This window comes from Periplaneta americana, chromosome 11 (genome assembly GCF_040183065.1).
Source record: "Periplaneta americana isolate PAMFEO1 chromosome 11, P.americana_PAMFEO1_priV1, whole genome shotgun sequence".
In the NCBI taxonomy this organism is placed as follows: Eukaryota; Metazoa; Arthropoda; class Insecta; order Blattodea; family Blattidae; genus Periplaneta; species Periplaneta americana.
The window spans coordinates 79056018-79074951 of record NC_091127.1 but is presented as its reverse complement, the minus strand read 5'-3'; positions in this window follow the sequence as shown (position 1 = coordinate 79074951).

Sequence of the window (18934 nt, the reverse complement as noted above, 5' to 3'; positions counted from 1 at the left end):
GCTTAAATCGCATAGTACACCAAGCGCTCGTAAGAAAACTGATGCCTGATGTACATGTTGCCAAGTTTCCACTTTCCGACCTTCTACTAGAGTCGACCGTGGATCACATTGTCAGTAAAATTTAAAATTCAACTATGGCTGCCCCCACTTCATTAATCATAATCTTAAAGTTGGAATTCCTTATTTAACGCTTCTTTTAACTACAGAAGCCACGTAAAAAGAATGTATTGATGATCGGTGTAATGGAGCAATTATGGAATTGGAATCCTAAAAGAAACCTAAGTACTCGTAAAGTATCCGTTCCAGAGTTGCTTTGTTTATAACGTACTTTGTGAATATACTCTATTCCTAATACTGCGAAGCCATACAAAAAACTTAACTTTTTTTTTTGTACATTTTGTGAATATTTTTTATTTACCCAAGGTTATAAAAAAGGAGATCTGTGGTAACGTTCAGAACAATAGTGGATATACAGTAGGTGAGCTCAATAGTACTATTTGTTATACCTAAGGTCAATACGTTAAGTGTGACTGTGTGATGTGCATGTGGATTAACAGCATTATTAATTAGTCTTTCTTTCCATAAAATCTGTATTCAATATCTACTGACACGAATCTCGTGTAGAATGTATTTAAATATTAATAAGAGATTTCCGTTAAACACTCTCAATAAGCGAACTGGAGACATCTGGCGTGTAATGGTGTATAATCTAATTCTCATATTCATATGCAGATGGCAGCAGGAGTAACAGTGGCAGCTAGCAGCCTAGATCATATATAAAACAGATTGACCAAGCTTATATTAAATTTAGACGCAACTGGAAAATAACGGACGCTATGCGTCGCTAGTGTCAAGAAATGAGCTTGCAATAACAAACACTAGATGGCAGAGTACCTGAATAGTACATAGAGTAATACGACTGTGGGATGACTTTTTTACGTCATGCCACCTCCAAATTTCTTTCTCATTGTAATGTGAGGTTATGTTACAATAAGACTTTGATGTGTCGCTAAATTGTAGTATACAGAAGCTTGTTTTACCCAAATTCATCAACACACATAGATGACATTTTGGTACATGGCTGATATAATGTTGTTTGCGTTCAATATATAATCTGTCATCATTTGATGTACGAAATCTAATTGTTTTTAATTTTCAGTATACAATACCTCCCTAGCAACAATTATCACAAAATACTAAAAAGAGCAGATTTGCCTGCGTTTGTTGAATGCACATCATGATGCTCACGAAAAGGCACTAATTTATTTTGTGTGAACAAGATTACAATTTTTGAATATGAAGGAAAAGCAGGTATCCCTCTTCTGAAATTTATCCGAAAGGGGAAGAATTACAACTCCCTCCCCCCAAACATGTTTCCTCTTTTCTAGGCCTATATGTTTTCATTTTACAGGTGTATTATATGATGCGATATGGAAGCAGATAAATAATAAATGTACGTTTCTCGTCCACATTAAATTCAACGTGTTCATAACGTAGACCTGATACAGTGCTTCATGTAGGCTACACAGCTGGCAGTGTTCTTTTTACGAATAAGCGGTCGTACTAATCATTTTCTTTTCATCTGAACTATTGCTAGAATATACGTTTGTGTTTTTATTTGCTCTGTATGTTGTTAAATAACTACTGAACATCGTCTTTGGTTAACAAATTGTTCTAGTATTCGTTTTATATCAGTCTTACGGTATTGAATTATGTCCATAACGTGGGCGAGATATTATCAGGCTGGAAAATTCGCTCTGAATGCATTTTTTTACACAATTTTCTAATTTTCAGCAGATTTACGATACCCTGTGCGGTTTCTCTGCCAATGCAGCGTTAATTGCAATATACGGTAATTCTGTTATTTTCCTGACACTTTTATATCCGTTCTCAAACGTACTGATTTAGATTCTTTACCCTACTGTAGGTATTTTGCTCTCTACAAATCATCGTTAGTCAAATGAAATAGCCTATAATAGTTGTTTGCAACGAATTAGTAGACAACCTCAATCCCTCCTGACCGCCTCCCTTACGAATTTCTTTCTCACTTTAATCAAATTTACTTTATACTGGTCCTTAAATTACTGAAACTAGTGCTGAGGTAGTTACGGTGATTTGTGAAGTGAAAATCGTTCAATTTATAAGGGTGAAATCAAAAATAACTTTTGTAGCCTTTCCTTGTCCTTAATTGGAAATTTGAGTAACTTCATATGACGACAATATTTCTTCCTTCTTCTACAGTTAACATAATCGCAGATGGGCATTTCTAAATGAAGTTTGTTACACAGAAACCTTTGAGGCAATATTGACACTTGAAGTTCTTTATATAGTTCATCTATAAGAGTTAAATTAGCGCTGAGGTAGTTTCCTTCATACTCAGCTTATTCACCTTACATACATGAGTCTGTAACAGGTTAGGTTTGGTCAGTGCTGTCATGGTAATTTTTTTCTTGGCCATACACCCCACCCCTTGTTTTCTCCCTTGAAATATATTTTACTCTCCTCTCTCTATTTCTCCAATTGTCATTTAATTATTTTTTTTAATATTAAGGAAGAAGTAAAGAAATTGTTTTGCTTTACAATTTAATTGTACAAGTTTGATTTAAAGAATACACCATGTAGCACCACCATAGATGCACACTTGTCTCGATGAATCTTGGAGTGTATATTTGCAGCACTTCTTGTTTTTCAACCATTATTTTATATAATTCTGGATTCCAGTGCTGAAGAGGTGGATAATTTTTGTTTATGAACATCAAACAAAATAGGCGGTAGGTACAGTAGAAACAGGAAGAGATGATCTAAGATCTGTATAGATCTCCACGTACAAAACTTAGGCACCCATATGCCGTATGGCTCCTTACAGACAAAATTTTCATTTCCCCATATGATTAATTAAAAAAAAATTGTAGGTTCCATACGATATATGGCCTCGTGTGGCCTCCATGACAGCACTGGGGTCAGTTAGTTTAGACACTTTTACACCTTGCATATACAATCAAATGCATCTCCACAAAAAAATTCCTTATAAATTGAACGGTTTTCACTTCAGAAATCACAGGAACCGCTTCACCCAGGTAAGTAGTTAGCAGTTAATCATTTCAAAGCTCTTGTTATATTATGAAATAGCATCACACAATGCTGCCAAAATAAATGTTCCCAGTGTTAAAATTACAGAGTGTAAATTTCGCTTAGGACAGTTTTTGCTCTGGAAAATTAAAGGAAACAAACAGTATATCAAACCAGCAGCTGAGACACAAAGCACCTGAAGTTCCAAAGTGGTTAAACATTTTTATATTTCGTTCTTTCTTATTTACCAGCAACAGAAGTACCAATATCAGATTTTTTGCAGAGCTAATATCAGAGGCCCCTCCTATTAGAGAATGTTTTGAATATTATTATATTCTGGAAAACTACATTGGCACATCAACCTCCCCTCCCCCCGCCTGAATTCTGGGCTGAAGCACGAAAATTTCGAAATGTACAAATTACAGATGCTGCAGAATATTACCACAATGGTCTTCAGCAAGAATTTTGTAAGACATATCCAAATATCTTCATGGTCATTATATGTATTAAAATAAAACATATACTACATGTGAAGTACCTACTAAAAATGAGAGAAATAGAAATGGGAAGGACAATAAAAAAAGTGGAATGGACAAACACTAAGAAACTATTCACCTTGAATCAGTATGAACAATAGGACACTTTTTTTTGGTGTTAGTGATATAGAATATGAAATTAAGTTGCATCAATAAGTTTTTCGAGTTTAGCATTACTTTAAGTATTTATTGTCCCCCTGTTGGAAAGATGGAATTACTTTGTTTGAAACTTGATGAAATTTTATTGTACCTTAACTCAATTTATTAAGGTACAATAAAATTCAAAATAATAACTGCAGGCCATTTTAAAATAAATCTGTTGGATGTAAATTATTTCTTAATTTATTAGGACCATAAAGGTATTGTTACAAGCGATAGATTGAATCATTTTTATCTTAATAATTTAATGTAGGATGATTATTTCGGGAATTGTTATGCTCTAAATTGTGAGAATATTTTAATACTTTTTTAAAATATAAATTTGGAATATGTTTCCAGTTAGTAAAGAGTAATTCAGAGAGACAGAGATCTCAAGCATATTTATTGACACATGCCAGAATTATTAAATATGAAAAGAAGAGTTCTTGCACTAACATACTGTTTATAAAGTAACCAAATCTTAAGAAATACAGTATATGTACTGGTATTCTATATAAAGGCATAGGAGTGAATATAAATCTGTTTTAAGGAATTCCTATTTAATATTCCTGCTATAGGAACATGACAAAATAAATACAACGCAGCATGGAAGCTAATTCAACTCTTATCGAGTATTGTTGATGAGATGTGTTATGAAGGTAGACCGAATCATTCAATATAAATGTATAAATAGGACGAATAATAATAGATTAATTTCAGTGTATGTAGTATCAAAACTGAAAGCGGTAACTAGTCTATGAATGATGTCTTAACAAGTATAAATAAAATGGACTCTTGACAAGAGACACACATTTGGCTTCAGTAATAACTAGGACTTCAAGGAATTTATGGTAGCTCACCTGTCAGGCAAAACTCTGAATAGTCAGCATTGTCGAACTATAGAAGCGCGATTAAAAAGTATTTTTTTCCCCACCCATTACATATGATTGCTTTTTTCAAGTCCCGGTAATAACATTATTAAATTAATTATCCCACATATTTGGGTGGTGCCTTTCTTTGTTTCTGACATAATTTATGAGAGTTTCTCTTTTACACTTCAATAGAGAAATACAACTTTCAGTGGACAATGAACGTGTAACTCTAATGGAACTCTAAGAACCACAGCATTAATGTTTTCTTCTTTTCTTTCATGCCCTTTAGTTTTTGTTGCAGATAATATCATGCTATTGGATAATTATACATGCACCTTTCTAATAAAATTGGCATATATTTCACTGGTCTCAGAAGTAAAATTAAATGTATAATAGCTTCTCGGTGCAAAATATTTACTAAAAATTATTGTAGGATTTGAATAGAAATGTCACTTCTCAGGCAAGGTTATTCGTGGATGACTGTATAATATACAGAAAAAATTATTGATAAATCTTGCAAAACTAGCTTGACGTTATTGAAAACTGGACTACAACAAATAAAATTAAAATCAATGTGAGCAAAAGTAAATCAATATGTATCCTTCTGTAAAACACAAAATTAAATTCGTCTCATATACCAATTAAATGGATCACCAGTGTCATAAGTAAACACTTAGGTACTGCATATATTTTAGTAACAAACTGGTTGAAATAAGTCACTAATATTACAAGGATAGCCTGGAAAACACTACATTTCTTTATGCGTATTCTTATGAAAGCTAACCGAAAGTCAAAAGAATTAATGTATATAACCCAAGTTCGGTCCACTGCTGTGGAGTAATGGTAGGCACATCTGATCGTGAAATGAGTGGGCCCGGGTTCAAATCCTGATTGGGGCAAGTTACCTGGTTGAGGTTTTTTCCGACGTTTTCCCCAATTGTAAGGCGAATGTCATGTAATCTGTGGCGAATCCTCAACCTCATCTCGCCAAATATCATTTCACTATCATCAATTCCATCGCGGCTAAATAACCTAGTAGTTGATACAATATCGTTAAATAATCAATTTAAAAAAAGACGTCAGATAAGCAGAGGAAGTTACAAAAGCTTGTAGTGGCGAAGAATTTAAAGCGTCTGTGTTGTTAAAAAAAGGGAAGTACTACAAATGGCAGAAAAAGTGGATAGCCTATATTGAAGTATTTGTTACGTGACATTACACAGGAGATATCACCACATATAGTTGTAAACAACCGTGGATATTTTAAATCTGAAAGTGTACTTTAGTGTAATTTTTTTTATTGGGTTATTTTACGACGCTGTATCAATATCTAAATTATTTAGCGTCTGAATGATATGAAGGTGATAATGCCGGTGAAATGAGTCCGGGGTCCAGCACCGAAAGTTACCCAGCATTTGCTCGTATTGGGTTGAGGGAAAACCCCGGAAAAAACCTCAACCAGGTAACTTGCCCCGACCGTGATTCGAACCCAGGCCACCTGGTTTCGCAGTCAGACGCGCTGACCGTTACTCCACAGGTGTGGACACTTTAGTGTAATCAAGTGTTGCTTTGTATAATAAGAACTGTAGGCACAGTGTATACGGTAAATCTCTATATGCATTTGAAAAGATTAGTAATCAACTTGACAGAAATGTTCGTGTGTCACAATATAATTTGTAATATTTTATTTGTTAATGGCACTGTTATTTTTATTAAAGTATGCGATTTAGCAGTTACATGTACTTCACAAATGTCTTAATTGTTTCAAAAACAACTAAATGCATTTATGACATTTGGCACAATAATATGAACATTTTCCATTTTGGTAATAAATTAAGTGGCAAGAAAATGTTCATGTGTCACACCATATAATATTTAATATTTTTTACATTATTAATTATTCCCTTTCATTATGATTTTCTGTTTATATTTTGGAATGCTTACATTAAAAAACAGTGATGTGTCTTTCATGAACTCCTAAGTATTTGATTAAGTATCTTGTGAAGATCATAGTTACTTCGAAAATGTTACGTGTGTGACTATGGAATGACCCATCAGTATTGTTAGTATTGTTACAAATTACAAAACCTGAAACTGTTAGAATGGGATCAGGAGTAGTGACAAAAGATGTAATGTTGTAGGCCTACATTTAACATGACTATTTTAATCCAGTTTCTAATAGTTTTTAAGGTTTGAAGGCCTTTTGAGGTAAACAGTATTGAACATGTGAGGGAAGGGCTATTTCTTGGTAATGGATTAGGCCTGTATATTTTATAATATTATTAACTATATATTGTTAAAGTACCTAGTAAATATCGTAATATGTATATTATATAATACTGTAAACGAGACAATATCACAGGCTGCAAACTAGATTATTCTTGTTTTTGTATAATTATACGAACATGTCTGAAATAAACAAGACTACCATTGTTTAGGTTAGGATAGGATTACTTATATATTGTAATCAGGCTATATGCACAAATTTTCCAATATACTACTATCATAACTAAATAGGTAATGTTAACATTAATTTTCATAAGTTTTTGTGGTGCAAATTAAAATAATTCATAGTAAAGTATAACAAAACTCCGACAACATTATAATTATGAATGTCAAATTCTCTTATTTTATTTATTTTTCAGTGTTTAGTCCCTTATTTCCCATTGTTCTTTGGATTTATCATTAGTGAAATATCAATTAACGGATAAATTATGTTATACACTCAGTTGATAATATAAATAGTATTCACGACAAATATATAAAAACAGAAGAGATAACGAATCATAATTTAGCCCACCGATAACTTTATAACATGGTCTAAAAATTCTAGGTAGATTGGCTTTGCGCGAGACTCTGCATTGTATTCTATTCAATACAAAGGCGTACTTTATCTTATTTCTCTGCTTCGCCCACGTGACAACTATAATTAGAACTCCCTCGTTCCGAACTTGCCTAGGTCATATAGGCCAATAATATTTATCCATGGCACTGCCATCGTGATCTAATACAGGCCTTAAGGCAGACCACGTGACTCGCTTAACAGCTGATCGCGAAGGGCGGCCTTTCAACCATATCAATTAGTTGCAGTGCATGAAAAATAACATATATTTCTCCGAAATGCAGTGTAATTGCGTCAGTAAAATTTTAAACAGTGATTGTGAAACACTTGAGACACAATTCACTTGCAACGTAAGGTATAATATTATTTTTGGTGTAAAAATTACGTTGTTGCAGGCAAAGTTCGTATGTGTAATACCTACCTTTATTTCGATTAAACATTGTGCCCTTATGTGGTTAAGTGAATTTTTGGTGTTATAAACAGTAAATATGTGTAATAATATACACGTGAAAGTGAAACATTGACTGGGATGTAAAGTAAATTATGATTATTCCTAAGTGCAGCGTTACCGATGTTACTCTTGTCTAATCCATGGTTAGTTTACCGTATTTTTTTTTATTAAATTTAAATTATTGCGCCCTTCTTATGTGTAAATAATCGACATTATAAATAATACGACGTTTGATAATATACACAATTTGAACTAAAAGCGAGATACGGTTCCGAGATACATATAGTATATTGTGAAAAATTATACCTTATAGTTTTCATTACTGTTACAGTATCTAATATTGTAATTAATTGAAATAAAGGACGCTCACTTCATTACGAAATTCTTGTACATTCATTTAAGCACGTTTCAACAATTTTCAGTTGCATCGCACGCATATTTTGATGTGTTGAAAATATAGGTTATGTTTACTCTATCAGTACTTGCCTTATTTCTATATTCGCAATTATGCATCGTAATTAAGCATAACGCTACGTATAACTTGTAAATGCAATTTGTCTACACTTCAAATGTATTTATTCGTTTCATACGGTACTCCAGTCTGATTGGTTTAATATGTTACCAGGCCTAAACTAGCGCTGAGGTAGTTACCTTCGTATTCATACGCCTTGCATATACTAATTAGTTCGGTTAGTTCAGGCTTTTATTATGCCTTGCTTAGAGGATTAAATGCATCTCCACAAAAATAAATTCAACTGTTTTCAGTTCAGAAATTACCGGAACTATACCTCAGCGCTAGTAAGTAATATAACCGTATGTACATTTCATAGGAGAGAGTGTTGTGAATTTTCTACCTTTAAGTAAGGAAGATAACCGTGTTCTGAAGTTTGTCCTAAATATATTCTTCTTTATTAAATCTCAAAATAGCTTTCGTTCTCAACTTAAAATGTTGACGCAAATAGGTTATGTTAACATGGTGAATTCTCTTCACATAAAAATAACACAGTTTTATAATCCTGCCATATTATACAACAAATAAATGGAACTTATGCACACATTACATTGAATAACAATTTAATTGTTTTATTTATTTGTTCCCTACTATACTGGGTCGTATTTAATTCTATTTATCTAATCTATCAGATGAAGTAACACACAACCGTACGTACCTACACTAATTTCATAAGAGGGACTGTGGTAAATTTTCTAGCTACAAGTAAGGAAGATAGATGTGCTAAATTAAAATCACAATATAAATAATTCTTCTTTATTAAATCTCAAAATAGCTTCCATTCCAATCTTAAAATGTTGATGCAAACAGGTTATGTTAACATGTAAAACTCCGTTCACATTAAAATAACACAGTTTTGTAATTATTTCTGCAACATATTATGCAATAAGAAGTGAACGTATCTTATACATACATTGCACCGACACGCATTAAAGTAATATATTTCACTCAGCTCCGTATACTCAAATAGAAAAGCCCGACCCATCGAGTGACGTTACACATCCTGCATTACGGCATGGTCTAGATCACGATGGCAGTGGCAGTGTACATACCGTTGCTTACGAGAATATCTCGTAAGCAAGAAATAATCGATTTAGACCGACCAGACCGGTTCAGAGTTCGTGTCTCGTGATGGTGTTGGTCATTGTGCCATCTGTTGGCGATTATTGAACTACATCAAGCCGGCCTCGACTGCAAACCCTGAAGCCTATATAAAAGAGCTATCTGTTAGTATATATATATATATATATGTATATATATATATGTATATATATATGTATATATATATGATCTAGGCTAGCAGTAACGATATGATAGTTTGCGCGGTATTCAACGATGAAGTTGCGACAGTTGCCGCCAAATTTATTCAGTTCTATTTAAATATCTATTTATATTTGTATTAATTTTTTAATGTAATGTAATATATTCTTAGCATGCAGGCTTTCACGGCCGGTGTCTAGTTGAAACGGAGCTTTCGGGCTAAGATGCCGTGGTCTACTGGTGCAGATATTACCAGACGTTTCGTCTACTACTGCGGCAGACATCTTCAGTGGTTAGGTAGCAACTGATAACCTGACTGGTTATCAGTTGCTACAGGTATCCCGAGCAGAAGACTTCGACCGAGGATACCTAACCACTGAAGATGTCTGCCGCAGTAATAGACGAAACGTCTGGTAACATCTGCACCAGTAGACCACGGCATCTTAGCCCGAAAGCTCTGTTTCAACAATGTAATATATTTATTGTCTTTAAGCTCTATACAGGCAATAGACAGTGTCAAGTTTACAAACTTACATAACCAGGGTTGCCATAAACTTTGGAACTAAAACAGGGATATACAATTAAAACACCCGCTCATTGTGCAAAAATTGATTTTTAGATGCCATCAGAGAAAATTTGCGTTCAAGATTTGCATTGTGAGCAGGCACAGCGAAACTATACTGACAGATTTCCAATAATTCTGAACACTGTTCTGTATGGTTTACAGTCTCAAAAAATTTAAGCCACTTGTCTTGAACTTTTCCGCTTTCCCTTTCATGAACACTCACGTTTGACTTACAAAGATTTTCAAGCAAACAAACTGGTCTAACACTTCAAATTCTGAAAGCTGCAGTTTGTTTGTTTCTTTTTTTAATTTTTTTTTTATTTAGGGAAGTCAATGTCTTCTATATCATTATATCACTTCTATATTACTATTTAAAGTTTTCAACAAGTTCAGCTAAATCACACAATAAATACAGTATATTACAGTAACCTTAAAATACAAAGAAGCTGTAAATCAACTCAAAATCGGGACATCTGATCGTCCCGAACGAATTTGTCGGGACACCGGGACAGTGGATACAAAAGCGGTGACAATCCCGGAAAACCGGGACGTATGGCAACCCTGTACATAACAAGATACTACACATTTTTAATCTTCATATTTAGCCTAATAACTAGTCAGTAGGAAAGAATGCATCTATCACTAACCATTTATACAATTTTTTGAAACATTAAAAATTCAAGTATTTAACACCATAAAAATATATTATGCTATATTAAAAACTCATAATCGAGTCTCGGCATAGCTTAATTAGAAAGAGCACGCAAAGCTGAAAGGTTCTGGGTTCGATTCCCGGTGCCAGAACGAATTTTTCTGCAATAATAAAATTAGATTATGGTTTATTTAATGACGCTCGCAATTACCGAGGTTATATCAGCGTCGCCGGTGTGCCGGAATTTTGTCCCGCAGAAGTTCTTTTACATGCCAGTAAATGTACTGACATGAACCTAGTGCATTTAAGCACACTAGTAGGTAGTAGGTATCATAATTATATATGAATGTTTTTAAAATCTAAAAACTCATCAATTGAATATAAAGGATTTGAAACTAGCCATTTATGAATTCTTGATTTAAATGCAACAGTATTTAATAACTTTAAATTATCAAGAAATTTATTGTATATTTTCGGGCCAAGATATAAGTGACTGTTTTGAGTTTTACTCAACCTGAAATATCGAAGATGAACTATATTCCTAAGCCTTGATTTATAACTTGTTGATCACTTCTTACACTAAAATGATCTAAGGAATTATGCATTAAAATTAAAATATCTAAAATATACAGGGTGATTCAGGACCTTAGGCTTATTGTGCAACTTCCTTCTATTGAGATGATTTTGAAGTTCTTTGGACTGATCATCGAGCATGTGATTCACTGTCTGCTGACACCTTATCGATTCGGCCACAGCACCCAGGTTTGACGGAATCCGCGTGAACAGGAACGCCCCTCCGCCCCCTGTGATGTTCCTCTGCAGCCTCTTCAGATCGATAGCATCTATTCGCAGTTCACGTGCATGAATCTGCTGCATCCTTAACCAGAGGGACACGCCGCGCCACCGTCGATTCCACGACTCGCAAAAGCGCCATCTATCCTAGGGAGCTACACTCCCCCTGTCTGCTGAAGTCCGCTAATTGAAGACTTGCGTCTAGAGCCCAACCATCAAAAGCTTCCACTTGAGTAAGTAGTTAGAATTTCACTCACCAGGTGGCACTGGTGTTACAGTTTTCGTATTAATAGAATCTTTTGGCGCTAGATGGCGGTAACACTAAAGCCGAAAATAGTGACTGTTTTTGTTCAAGTTAAAAGTTATTGTATTCGTGTTAAAATGAGGTGTTAACAGTTAAATAATAGGGAAAAAATTTGTTTGCAAGCTGTGCGACATGGAGTATGATTATTATAATAACCTTAGGAAGCATGTAAATAGATCTCATCCTGGGAAAGTAGACGAAATTGCTCCTAAACTGAGACAAACTGACTTGAGTAAATACAAGTTTAAATGTTCTTATTGTGACAAAATATTTATTAAAAAATAGCATGCTACATTTCATGAGCGGAAAATTCATGGATTGCCCTCTAACTCAGCTCTTCATGAAAGTAAAAAGTATATTCATGGGTATACCCTTCCAAATTTGAATAACTTTTAACATTAGTATATTTGGAAAATGACTCCTTTTCAATATTACACTTCCATTTATCATACTGGTCCCTATTTTGAAATTCTACAGTCTCTCTATCAACTGTAATAGAATGTACTGTATGAAAATGATTACATAATTCTTCTGTTGATCCACAAGTAAAATTACATAAAGGGCACTTTTTACTTTCATGAAGAGCTGAGTTAGAGGGCAATCCGTGAATTTTCTGCTCATGAAATGTAGCATGATATTTTTGAAAAAACATTTTGTCACAATAAGAACATTGAGGCCCGATTGTATAAACCATTTATTCTTAGATCAGAGGTTAAATTGATCCTTGTTTCAGCTGAACTTGGAATTTTGTGTTGTATAAAGTCTAATCTGAGATTAATTTGTATCAAACTAAAGTCAACTTTGACTGAAGAAATTTCTCCGATTAAGTTAGATGATCCTAGTTCAGTTATTTCTTTTCTGTTTGAAATATACGAGTGACAGATTGTGCAAATAAAATATCCATTATTATTAATATCAATAGATATGATAGGTACATTTATATATATTTCTTTCAATTTCTTGCCTTAATACACAAACAATATTATATTTTATAAGGCTCTATCGTGTTCAGCAGTATCAAATAACATAACCTATAATTATATCATGTTTATAACAACCATGAATTATTAATGGATATGATAGGTACATTCATAAATTTTCAATTTACTGTATTACTAAACGAAAATTGTCGTTTTATAAAGCTTTATTATGTTTAGCAGTATCAAACACCATAACATGTTAACAACCCGGAGAACAGTCAACCTTCTTCTTTTTGTCCGCCATTATTTACATTGCACAAAAAACCAGTGTCTCCAACAGAGTATACGGAAAGTCGCCAAAAAGTAGTTGTAAAGTCGCTAGATTTCTCATTATCAACAAAGAAAGATTAAATTTTGTCACTATTGGGGTGCTAAAAAGGTCACTTAATCCCTATTTAAGCAATATAAAAGTTAAAAGAAATTGTTGTTGAAAAAGAGTTAAAGTCGCTAGATTGGCAACACTGAACAAACCTGTATAACATGGTCCGCGCATCACGTATTTCACCTGTTTATGCGATGTTGCCAGATCCTTTTCACGTGAACTTAGATTGCATTTGAACCAAGGTAATTTGATCGCAGAAAAGTTTTATACAATAGAAGAAGTGTCTGAACTCGGTTCACTTTTCGATCTACGATCAAAGTTGATCTTTAGTCAGGGAGTTTTATACAATTGGGCCTTAAAGTTGTATTTACTCAAGTCAGTTTGTCTCTGTTTAGGAGCAATTTTGTCTACTGTCCCAGGATGAGATCTATTTACATGCTTCCTAAGGTTATTATAATAATCGTACTCCCTGTCGCACAGCTTGCAAACAATTTTTTTCCCCATTATTTAACTGTTAACACCTCATTTTAACACGAATACAATAACTTTTAACTTGAACAAAAACAGTCACTATTTTCGGCTCTGTTTCTGCTTTAGTGTTACCGCCATCTAGCGCCAAAAGATTCTATTAATACGAAAACTGTAACACCACTGCCACCTGGTGAGTGAAATTCTAACTACTTACTCAAGTGGAAGCTTTTGATGGTTAGGCTCTAGACGCAAGTTACTTGAAGTCCCTACTGCTTCTCTGGGATATGTGCAGCTCTCGCAGATAGATGCCATCTGTGGGTGGATCCTGGAACCACGTCCGCCATGTTCTCCTGGTCGACCTGTAACTATTAAGATGATTAATGGAATGATGCTAATGAAGACGAAATGAGTCCGAGATCCAAGTTACCCAGCGCAACCAGGATTTGAACCCGGTCCAGCTCTTTTCATGTCAGAAAGGCTAACCGTTATTCCATAGCGGTGGACATATGCTATTTTGCTATTTGCACTATAAAGCATAGCATTAATTTTGGCCCTCGGTTGTATACTTCTTTAGCTAAATTACACCCAGAACTTCTAACATGAACCCACTACCATAGCCTATAACAAGAAAATTAGAAATCTGTTAATATCTTCAATTTGATTAAATAAATTTATAGCCTATGTGTATGAATTAATCAGCCTATATTATAATTTTAAATATATATATATATATATATATATATATATATATATATTTTTTTTTTTTTTTCATAAATTGTCCTACTTTATTCACGCACGATATTATTCCTCTCTATGTTAATATTATATTATATTATATAATTTCATTGCAGCTGTAACTTTAATTTTAGTTCATGTTTTATTTTCTTTTGTATATTCCTCTTATATTAATAATATATCTGAACTGCGACCGAACACGAGCGCTGTTCATTCGATCCTCAAATTTTGTTAATATTACTATATCTTCTTTTTATATTGATTGTAGCCTATTATTTTATTTCTATTTCTGTTTTGTTGTAATTATATTCTGTCTTCTGTATATTTAAATTTAAATAATAAATAAAGAATGTAGACCTACATTGATCAAACATTATTTACACCGTGGTCCTCAAACTTTTTCGACTCGCGAACTCTTTATACAAGGATCTGAATTGGGCGAACCCCATATTAATACAAATCATATTATTAACCTTAAATCGCGGGTGCTCGTGTAAAGGGGGTTAAGTATGATTTGTCTAAACTGGAGTAAGTACAGATTTGAACTATCCACAATTACTTTTCTCTTGTGTTAAATGGGTTAAGTTATTCTTCCATTTATGATGCAGTTACAGTGCTCCATATTTTGTGACAAAGAGGTTTTGTTCAGTACTAGAGGAGAGAAGTTTACATATCTTGCAATTTGACTTAACCCTCTTTACACGAGCACCCGCGAAATTAACTGAAAGCTGCTGTAGTTTCGGTAAAAAAGACCACCTATTCCCCTCCAAAAATGACGCAACAACGCTTAAAATAACTTATCGAAACTACATAAATTCAAATAATATTGTACATCTATTTTACATTTGAAACATTAGAATCGAAATTAAGTAGGTAAATTAATAATACAATAGTGTATTTTCCTATCTTTAAAGTCACATTATTAGAGTTTACGCATTTTAATGTAAACGTACACTGAGAATTAGTTTATTGATGTTATTGAAATGTTTTATGCAGGGTGATTCACGAGGATTTACCGTCCTTTACGGAGCTTATTTCTGAAGACATTTTGAGCAAAAAATTTCATATAAACATAGTTCCTATACTCAATATCTTTCAGAGTTAAAGTAATTTAAAGTTGTTTGTAAAACAGGTTTTTTCTTTAGTTTGAAGGTAAAAGAATAATATAAATAGAGAATGAACCATTCAGAAGTATAATTTCTTTAATTGGCAAGTATTATGAAGCTAAAAATGTGCTGTGAACTCCTTAGTTGCTTCGTACAGACATCTTTTTCTAATTTTGACTAGAAAAGTACATTATTCTTACGCACTTATCACAGCAATTATTACAAATCACACCACTTCCACTGACTTGATTATTTGCAGTTCAATTTTGCATCCTAATTTACAGTTTTGGAGAGTTTACAACACATTTAAAAAAATGTCGCCATTCGCTTCAATACACTTGACCGCACGCTTGTGAACAGCACTCGCCGCTGTACGTAACTTCATACGGCTATCTTTGATTTCCGTAGCGCTCGTGCTGGCTGCTGACTGCACGCTGACCAAGATCACGCGTTGTTCACAGCAATGCGTTCCAATAACGAAACGTAACTCTGTAAATATTGAGAATAGGACCAATGTTTATATGACATTTTTTGCTCAAAATGTTTTCAGAAATAAGCTACGTAAGTGGCGGTAAATCCTAGTGAATCACTCTGTATAGCGACAGAATTTCATGCGGGCTTAAGTTACAGGATTGTTTCAATATTTTAAACTTTTCTCATAACCTAAACGTTTTCATTATAGTTACTCATTTCTTTATTTGAAATTCTATGGCACAGAGCTTTGGAGTCACGAATGAAAGAAGTTAAAGGAAACCTGAGCTCAATTTCAGGCCTTAGTCCATTTCTGGATTTATTTTTTAGATAGGTATATGAAGAAAAAGACCTCTCGCACTAATAGGTGGCTGAAAAAGGCAATGATTTTGTTATGGCTTTATTCACTAACATTGGAAATTCCTTAAAACTTTTCTGTAATTCAAAATTAATGAAAATGGCGTTTAAACAGAGAAAAATTCTTATCATTCTACAGTACACTACATTGCGCATTACTATAACATTATGATTAGGGCTCGGATAGTTATGCATTAAAAATGATGCTGTTTAAAACAGAGATATATGCATTAACATCCCTGAAAATATGTACTATCTGAAACTTCCCGAAAATTATGAAATAATGAAAAAAAAATATAATTCTCCTGTGTCGCTGTGTCATCATTGTTTCTGTCACTAAAAATCTAAATTAACAAATACTATGAGTATAAAAATATAGTATTGTAAAACTCACCTGAGTTAATGGAGTGGAACTGCTACTGTGATAGATCGAAGCCAACTTAATTCTTCCCATTACAGTGTATAACAGTCATCATTTTAAAGTTTAAAAAGACAAATGAATCTCTGTTGCTTTCAAAAATGTATTTGTACTCAGGAATTTTGTCCCGCAGGAGTTCTTTTACATGCCAGTAAATCTACTGACATGAACCTGTCGCATATAAACACACTTAAATGCCATCGACCTGGGCCGAGATCGAACTCGCAACTTCGACCACAGAAAGCCAGCGCTATACCAACTACGCTACCGAGGCCGACACAGTGCCTCTTAACATAGTACTAACAATAAAATTATGTTTAATTATTGTAATTTATTTTTATTTATTACTTAATAATTGTGTTTAATTATTATTATTATTATTATTATTATTATTATTATTATCATTATTATTATTATTATCATTATTATTATTGTTATTATTATTAATTTAATAAATAATATTTTACAACATTTATTCTGTGAAAAATGCAAAATATGCATAATTATAACGATATCTTCTAAATATTATGCAATTATGAAAATATCCAATAATATGCAAAATCATACATTATAAAAATTATATTCTCTCAATGGGGAAAAATATTGTTGAGTGTGTATGTTATCGTCAATGCTTGAAAACCGGAATTCTATATAAAGACTGGGCAATGTATAGAATAACTAAAATGAGAAGGTAGAGTATGAAATACAAATTATTTTACACATTTCCTAGGTATTTTATAAAATGACAAAACCGAAACAGGCAAAGTATTATTTTTATAATATTTCATGTTTAAATTCAAACTGTCATTGTTTTGTAGCCTACTGGTTTCCTCGCTCGAAGTAAACCAATATTTTCCTTAGTGTTCAAAGATGTCGCAACAGATTGTTACACGTGAATCAGAACTCTTCCCAAGATTGGATTAGTTTGATGAAAAATCGGTTCTATGATTAACTCTCTCAGATTACAAGTAATAGTGCTAAAACCTGTGTGTTTCTCACAGTTAAAAATTATCATAGGGTGGTAGAGAATGTGTTGAAGGCTAAAACGACCATAAAGGCGCCTCGGGACTATTGGCTGTTGAAGAGGTATGATGTTGTATTTATTGAGAAAAAAAGTAAATTAATTAATTCAGTTGAAGAGGGAACCAGTAATTTTCAGTATTATGTTAAAGATTCTTAACTATTTCACGTGCTTCATGTCTCTTATTTGGCAATTGGTCATGGATTACAAGACAGGATGTTGAAGGAACTTCCTTCTAAGTACAAAATTGTTATACGTCATAATGTTGAACTCTATATCCACCTATGCGAACCATGTCAGAGAAACAGAACGTAGTTAAGAAAGGTGCTGTAGTGAAACCCATGGTGTTTTCAGATTTTAATTCCCGTTGTCAAGTCGATATTATCGATTTTCAGTCACAACCATATTTATAATGGTGTATCAGGATCACCTTACTAAATTTATTGTTTTCCATCCTCTTAAATCTAAGACAGCAGAAGAGGCACCCTACAACCTCTTGGACATATTCACATTGTTCAGAGTCCCTCGATTTTATAATCCGATAATGGGAGAGAATTCGCCAACAAGGTGGTTATCAGCTTAATGGAGTACTGGCCCTCTTTGAAGATCGATCATGGGAAGCCATGAGTCAGGAGAGTGTTGAAAGAACAAATCAAGACATTGAAAATATGGTTTCGGCTTGGATGCAACATGAACGAACTAACCGCTGGAGTAATGGGTTACGCTTTGTTCAGCTGATGAAGAACCGGACCTTCCATTCTGGATTTAAGAGAACGCCATATGAAGCTCTATGCAGTTGTAAAGTAAAGATGGATCTGACAACTTCTTCTCTGCCCCAGGTTGTTTTACAAACCATAAAGAGCGAAGAAGATCTGGAGAAAGTTCTAGACAGCATTGAAACACCTGAACAGCATGGCGTAGATGACCCTAAAGAAGATGAAGTCCCCTTTCTCTCAAGCACCGATCGGGTTAAAACTCAAGGTGAAGAATACAATTATTCTGATGTTCAAACACTGGAAACTCAATAGCCTTCAACCTCAGATGTAATTGCTTGCTGTGTCTGT